The following is a 7,159-nucleotide window of genomic DNA, read 5'->3' as shown; positions in this document are numbered from 1 at the left end:
TATTTACATAGTATTTATTTTTCCTCATACGTTATTATCTTTAAACTTAATTTATATAATTTTTTTTAATTTTTATGCCTAACTATTGACTAAAAGGCAACGTTTCTGCTGACATAAAGAAATTAAAAGATTATTATAAATCATAAGGAGTACGTAAAAGTTATTGACTCGGAATGAGACTAAACCTACTATTAAATATTGATGTCTTATTATGAAGATTACGAATTCTTATATTGTACATTTAAGTTATTATATATTCATTCTCTAAAAAAGTTATTAGATAAATATTTTTAAAGATCCATAGCATATAGTATAATACTATAATGCATCTTTCTCTGACTTTTGGCTCCACGAATTATGCAACAAAATAGCCAAGTTGACAATTCTCCGTGACGACTTTCATGTGTGCTAATGAACAAAAAGAATGACTTTTCTATGCTTTTGATAAATAACAAACATTATATATCTGTCCTATTGAGTAAAAATTCAACTTACAGGATGCAACTTGTACACAATAATGATCAAAATAATATATCTAATATTCTTTTTCGACTATATGAATGACGATTCAAATCCTGGTTCATATATTAAGTTATTGCAATAATTTTGTAGGTCGACATGTCGAGTTATGTTGCAACTAGTCATTTTTAAGATACGGCTTCCAATTTACGTTAACATTCACATATAATCTGATGCAGTTAGAACGTAGAAATCGGTCTAAAACCTTCGGTGTCAAAATGACTTGAAATTCGCACGGTGCATGCGAAACGCGATTTGGGATCGAACTCATCGCGATCTAGTCGTGATGACGGACGATGGATTTTGGCCATCTGACATCGCTTAGGGGTGAAAACGGCGTTTTATTATTATTTCGGACTTAGTTTTATTTTTCTATTTTGCGTTTTATTTCCTTTTGAATTTCTAGGGTTTCTAGACGTTTATAAATAGCGTTGTTTTGTTTTTGAGCCGCAGTTGATTTTTTATAAAAATATTTCGCTTTCACAGAAACTAGGGTTTCTCTGAATTTCTTCTCCGTTCAATCAGTTTCTCCTTACGTTTTGCATCATAATCTCATTTTGTAACGATTTAGTATTATAATGCATGCTCCTTTAAATCCAGCTCATTTTTAAATTGTAGTGATTGCAAAGACATCTACACCATTACTAATTCAATTTGTAATAGTATAATCAAAACACAAAATATCAAATATTATAGCAACAATTTAGAATCGATACTTTAAAAATCACGTCACTATCTAAAGATACATTTTGTTATTGAACTATATTAAAAAAATAAGATTGATCATGATTCAATCAATATGAGGTTAAATAACTCAAATGTTTCAGATCACACCACTAAATTTACTATTTTTGCACAAACAAATACACTCATGAAATCCATGAAATTCCATACCATTGATGAACTAGCTAGTTCACCTATATCTTCTCAATGGAAAGTTGGAAACCGATCGACACGTAAGATTTATGTATGGCAAATCGTATCAACTTGCGCAAATATTAATACCATCAATTATGTCAACTACAATGCAAGTATGTAATGCCCGTGACGAGATAATATCGTATCTATAGGAGATACTACAAGTTTTGCATAGTTGATTCGACATAGACCTCGAAGTTTGTAACAAAGTCTCCTCACCTAAGTCCACATTAATCAGCTGAAAATAATATTTTGTAAATGTATGATCTCAATGATATAAATCTTGACTTTAGATTTATTTTAACTAAGGGGCAATGGTTGGCAAAATATCATTTTTGATCGAAATATGGCATTTCTCGAAAATTTTAACCATGGTCTGGAATATCATAGATTTTGGCAGTCTATGGCCGAATCTCTCATCCCAATCGATTAGACTATTTTCCGACCAAATTGCAGCCGGCGCTGCAGTAGGCTTTTGTAGGTGTACATGTCAGACTTTGACTATAACGATGTCGTTTTTGGAGGCTCTAAATGACATGAAGTCCTTTTCTCTTTGCTATTAAACACACAACATATAACATGTTTTCTTTTTCCCAATATGCAAGAACCCAAAATCCCTTGGCTCTCTGCCAATATTTTCCGACGAGCATCCATCGCCGACAATCAACGATTCGTCTCCTGGCGTGCCGAGTCATTTCTTCATCTCTATCCCATCTTCTCTTCTCTCCCCCGTTCACAAGACCTTAAACATGGACAATGAGAGAAGAATGATAGTGCTTTTGAATTTTTCATGAGTATTAAAATTATTTTGATTTTCTTTATAATTATACTTTCATCCACTACAAAAAATAATTTTGGTATCGACGTCATGTCTTATAATACAAAATTGGTAAATTAAGAGAAAGTTATTGACTGACTGAAGTATTATTAGTCAGGCACAATTTATTTCATTAAAGGGATACACTTACTCGAACTGATAGGACGATTTTAAAAAAAAACACTTATGAATATTGATTGTAAACGGAGAAAGTATTTATTATGTAAAACGATGTCGTTTTAAAACTTGTGTTAATCTTATGTCACGTCACATCCCTAATGCCACATAAAATTAAATTTAACTGCATCAGTTTTGATTTAGTCATGTCCTGGGAAATTTGCATGTAAAACCTAATTTTATAATAAAGTTCGTGAGAACTGCTAGATTAAATCAAAGTTCATGATTATTAGTACTATATATTATCCTTTATAAATATGTAGGAGTATTATAGTATGACCAAAGCTCATTCGATAAACAATATTATTAGGATGGCGTCGACTTCTGATTGATTATTTATGTTTGTTTCATAGTTAACGAATGGTGCGAGGCCACCAAAAGAATATCAAGTGGTGTGTAGATAGATGGGGATTGACCTAGGGAAAGCTTATCCTCAACACAAGATTACAAATTGAGCACAGCTCAACATAAACCAACTTGCCCAAAACAGATGTTGACTTGCTAATTGACTTCGAGTTTATGCGTGCCATGTCGGCAACATATAACTATTAACTACTCCTTCAAAACTCCTACGTTAAAATAACTTAGCTAGGTTGATTTCTTCTTAAACAACTGACTACATAGGATTTGTTTTTGATGCCATAAGTAATCAAATTACACACCAACACCCAAAAAATATCAAATTGTATTGAAAAAAAAACAGATATCAAATCGTTCTTTAGACATGCTTTTCATTTAATTATTAGGTCAATCATCACGAGAGTTTTTCCTTTTTTTTAAAAAAAGAAAAAAAAGGATATAAGTAAATGCATGTGCATAAATTCTAGATTAGTAGTTTTTGATGATCTTGTATGGTATGATATTTGTTTTATTACCAATGGGAACAGACTATGTGCCAAAGCTCAAGTATAGCAATAGAGCATGGTCCCAATATCAATTTGACAGTCAACAAAAGCCACTTGGCAAAATAATGCTCTGCCCAAATCCAGCTTGCACGCTCTAGGGGCTACTTTGATTTTAATTCCACACAATTTTTTCTTCACATAATTAAGTTGTGTTTTTTTTAGCGCGTCTATTTTTAATGTCAATTATTAGTGTTTGACCTTTTCAGTTATAAGTTATGTCTACAATTTTTTTTAAGAATAAAGCTATGCGGCCACATTATGGCAAGCCATAAATTAATTAAATAATAAAAAAAAATTAATTTTTTTTTCAAATTTTTGATTTAATACTACTTGATTTTACTTTTATATCATCTTCATTATATGTTGCTCAACATGTTAGTGTTGCTCTTTCGTAGTTTTTGCTCAACTTATTACTACTGTCATTTCTTGATTGTTGCTCAACGTATACAGTAATTCGTGATATTAATGTGTTTTACGTAATGGAATTCAAAGATAAGTATCAACTCACAAGTCCATTCACACACATATAAGTTTATATCGGTAATTCTAATTTTTTTTATACATGTAAATGAACTAAATTAACTCTTTATGGCCGGCCACATTATGTCATTTAGCATCACTCATTTTTTAATAGGACAGCATTGATATACAGGTTGGTGTGTCACAGTTTTCTTGCATGGATTTTCAGATCATTCAATCTTGCTATTTATTTTGCCCAAGTCTTCTATCCGTGACAAAAGAATTGAGCCAAAAATTCTTCCAGACAATGACATATACGGTCATCTTTTGAAAAAAATGATTTAAGGAAATTTAAGTGTTCTTTTTTCTAACCGCGGATTATAATATTGGAGTTCGAATTAAGGGGACCAGTCATTTGAATGATCCTAAGGGCATCCGCAGTGGTGCGGATGTCCCGGCGGAATTCACACTGCCACGTCATAAGGACTTTCCACTGCTCTGCCACGCCATAAGGGCTTCTCACAGCTCTGCCACGTCATACGGAATTCCCTTTGCACAATGGCGGAATTCCCCTGCGGAATTCCCGACGGAATTCCCACATAAAAAAAATTCACAAATTAACCAATTTCAGGAAGTAAAGAATTTACGGAATTAAAATTTCGATGCGAATACGGAGAAAACGAACACACGTTATTTAAAAAAACATACTTCATTAAAAAAATACATAATTAATTTTAAAAAAATTAATGCAAAGGCCGGAATTCCGTGGGGAATTCCATGACAGTCCATGCAATGGCGGACGCCAGGACGGAATTCCGCATGGAATTCCGCGGAAGGCCGCGGACCTGCGACGTCCTCTTCCGAATCGTCCGCCACGGAATTCCGCCACGTCCGTGGGAATTCAGCGTCGAAGTCCGCCATTGCGGATGGTCTAAGGAGTTTGTTTTGATAATATTAAATATGAACTCGAAATCTATTATAATTCGTGAAACGAGATATAATTAGTACTAGTAACTTAAATGGCATTTCATAGCTCTACCTATGCCATTTTATTGTGTCAAACGATTAGTCCTTGTAGTTATGTATACTTTTTTCTTCAATTTTAGTTTCTTATGTTCCCACTTAATTTTATTACTACTATCTACAATAATGTCTATAATTATTTTAATGTTAAATTGGTTATTTTTAGTAATAATTGACTGTTAGGACTGATTATGCAATGAATAGTTTTAAAGCTTCAGTTTTTAGTTTTAATATTAGCTAGTGAGACTTTATGATACTTTTATTATACTATCTATGTATATATATTTATATATTACCACACAAATGTAGTTACATGAGGTGTAGGTGGATATTTGGATACTGATTACTTAAAAAACAACTGTGTCATTAAAGCAATAGTAGGTTTGAATCTTGAATAAGAATTAGTATTGACTTATTATTTGGTTAAATTTATGGGAAAATCGGTGGGTTGACTCGGGAAAGGTGGGTCTGCGTCGGTGAAGCACATAAACAATATACATGAAGCAACAGTTAAAAATATGCTTGTCTTCAATCTTCATAGTCTTATTTCTAAATTCCATATTTTCATTTTAATTTCCTCAAAATGACTTATGTGTGTATTTTTTAATTAAGAATCGAGGAAAACAGTATAAAATGAATAAAATATGCGTTTGTTCCGGGTTATATTATAGTGTGAAATGCTTAGAAGTTAGATACAAGTTGGAAAATACAAGATGCTTTTTTGTTGTGTCTTACTCTCTTTGTAGATAAATAAACATTCAAATCGGTTACGTTTTGAGAAATATAAAAAAATTGAAAAAAAAATTATTAAAATATAAGCCCTACTATTTTTTATATACTAGTATTAGTAATACTCCTACCATCTCGGAATATGAGTCACCTTTTGACTCAACGCGAGTTTTAAAATATACTGGAGTACTACCTTTTAAATAAAAGTGAATAAATTTTTTTAATGAAATATGAGTCATACTACTTTATATATAGTTTTATAATAAAATTAGAGCGAAATAAATTAGTAGAAGTAGAATGTGAACCTTACTATTTATACTAGTAAAAATGAAAATGAACTCTTATTATGAAATGGACTAAAATGGCAAAAAAAAAAATTGTTATGGATCAGATGGAGTAATAAAATGAGTGATGAAGGAAGACGAATATGGCAGGTATATTGATAATAATAATAATAATAATAATAATAATAATATGACATATTATTATTATTATTATTATTTAATTTTGAACATTTCTAGTTTGGTCAAAGAAACTTCATTTGAAATGTATATTATATTAAATAAAAAATTTATACTGTCCCCATAAAGAAAAAGAAATGTGTACACATTCATTATATTATTGTCGTACAAATATTTAGCTAATTAGAACTTTATTGGTAATTGCAGTGTATATATATTTCTCTAGTTTTTGTCAATAAAGTCAGTCTTAACGTGTTAAATTGGTCAAGAAAATTACAGGGATACTTATTGATCCAGCCGAAATGATGTTGCGATTGAAAATTGGCTAGTAAGGACAGCATTAACATTTAATTTTAAAGGAAAGTTCTATGTAGCACATTGAATTCTCAACTAGGTTGGACATTTAAATAGTCAGCGACTCAGCATTTATAAATTACAATTACCCTTGGATAAGAAATATCTCCATTTATATATTCTAAGGCGTAATTAGTCGAAATTTAATTAATTAAAATAACAAATTTTGATCAAACTAGAAATGTACAAAATTATATAATAATAATAATAACAATAATAATAATTTTTATATTTTGTTTGTTATATCTCAATCCCACCCAAACATATAAATTTCTTAACATTTCTAGTTCGTTGAAAGAAACTTATTCTACATTTTGTTTGTAATTAAATGCGCGAACTTTCAATATGTTCTAATTTTCTCCCAAACTTCTATTTTTGAATTTAAACACACGAATTTTTAGTTTTCGTATTTTTCAACCAAATATAAATTTTCTTTAAATTGAAGTTGATATATTCGCCGGAAGTACCAACATGGCAAAAAGCGGCGAATATTAAAATGACATCGGTTGAATAAAAAGGGTAATTTGTCCGAAAATACATGAACATTCGAGGTTTTCCTGAATTTCCGACGAACTTTGAGTTTTTATAGAATTTCCCCAAAACATTAGAACTTTTTTAATTTTCCCCCTAATGTTAGATTTTAAAATTTTAATATTAGTATCAATTTATATTTATTAAAATTTATAATGAGTGAAAGATTTTAAATAATACTCCCTCTGTTCCACTATGAGCGAGCCACTTTCCTTTTTTGGATGTCCCACCATAAGTGAGTCATTTCACTCATCTACTTTTCCTTT

The sequence above is a fragment of the Salvia splendens genome, chromosome 15, assembly GCF_004379255.2.
Source record: "Salvia splendens isolate huo1 chromosome 15, SspV2, whole genome shotgun sequence".
NCBI lineage: Eukaryota > Viridiplantae > Streptophyta > Magnoliopsida > Lamiales > Lamiaceae > Salvia > Salvia splendens.
Note: the sequence above shows the minus strand (reverse complement) of the source record.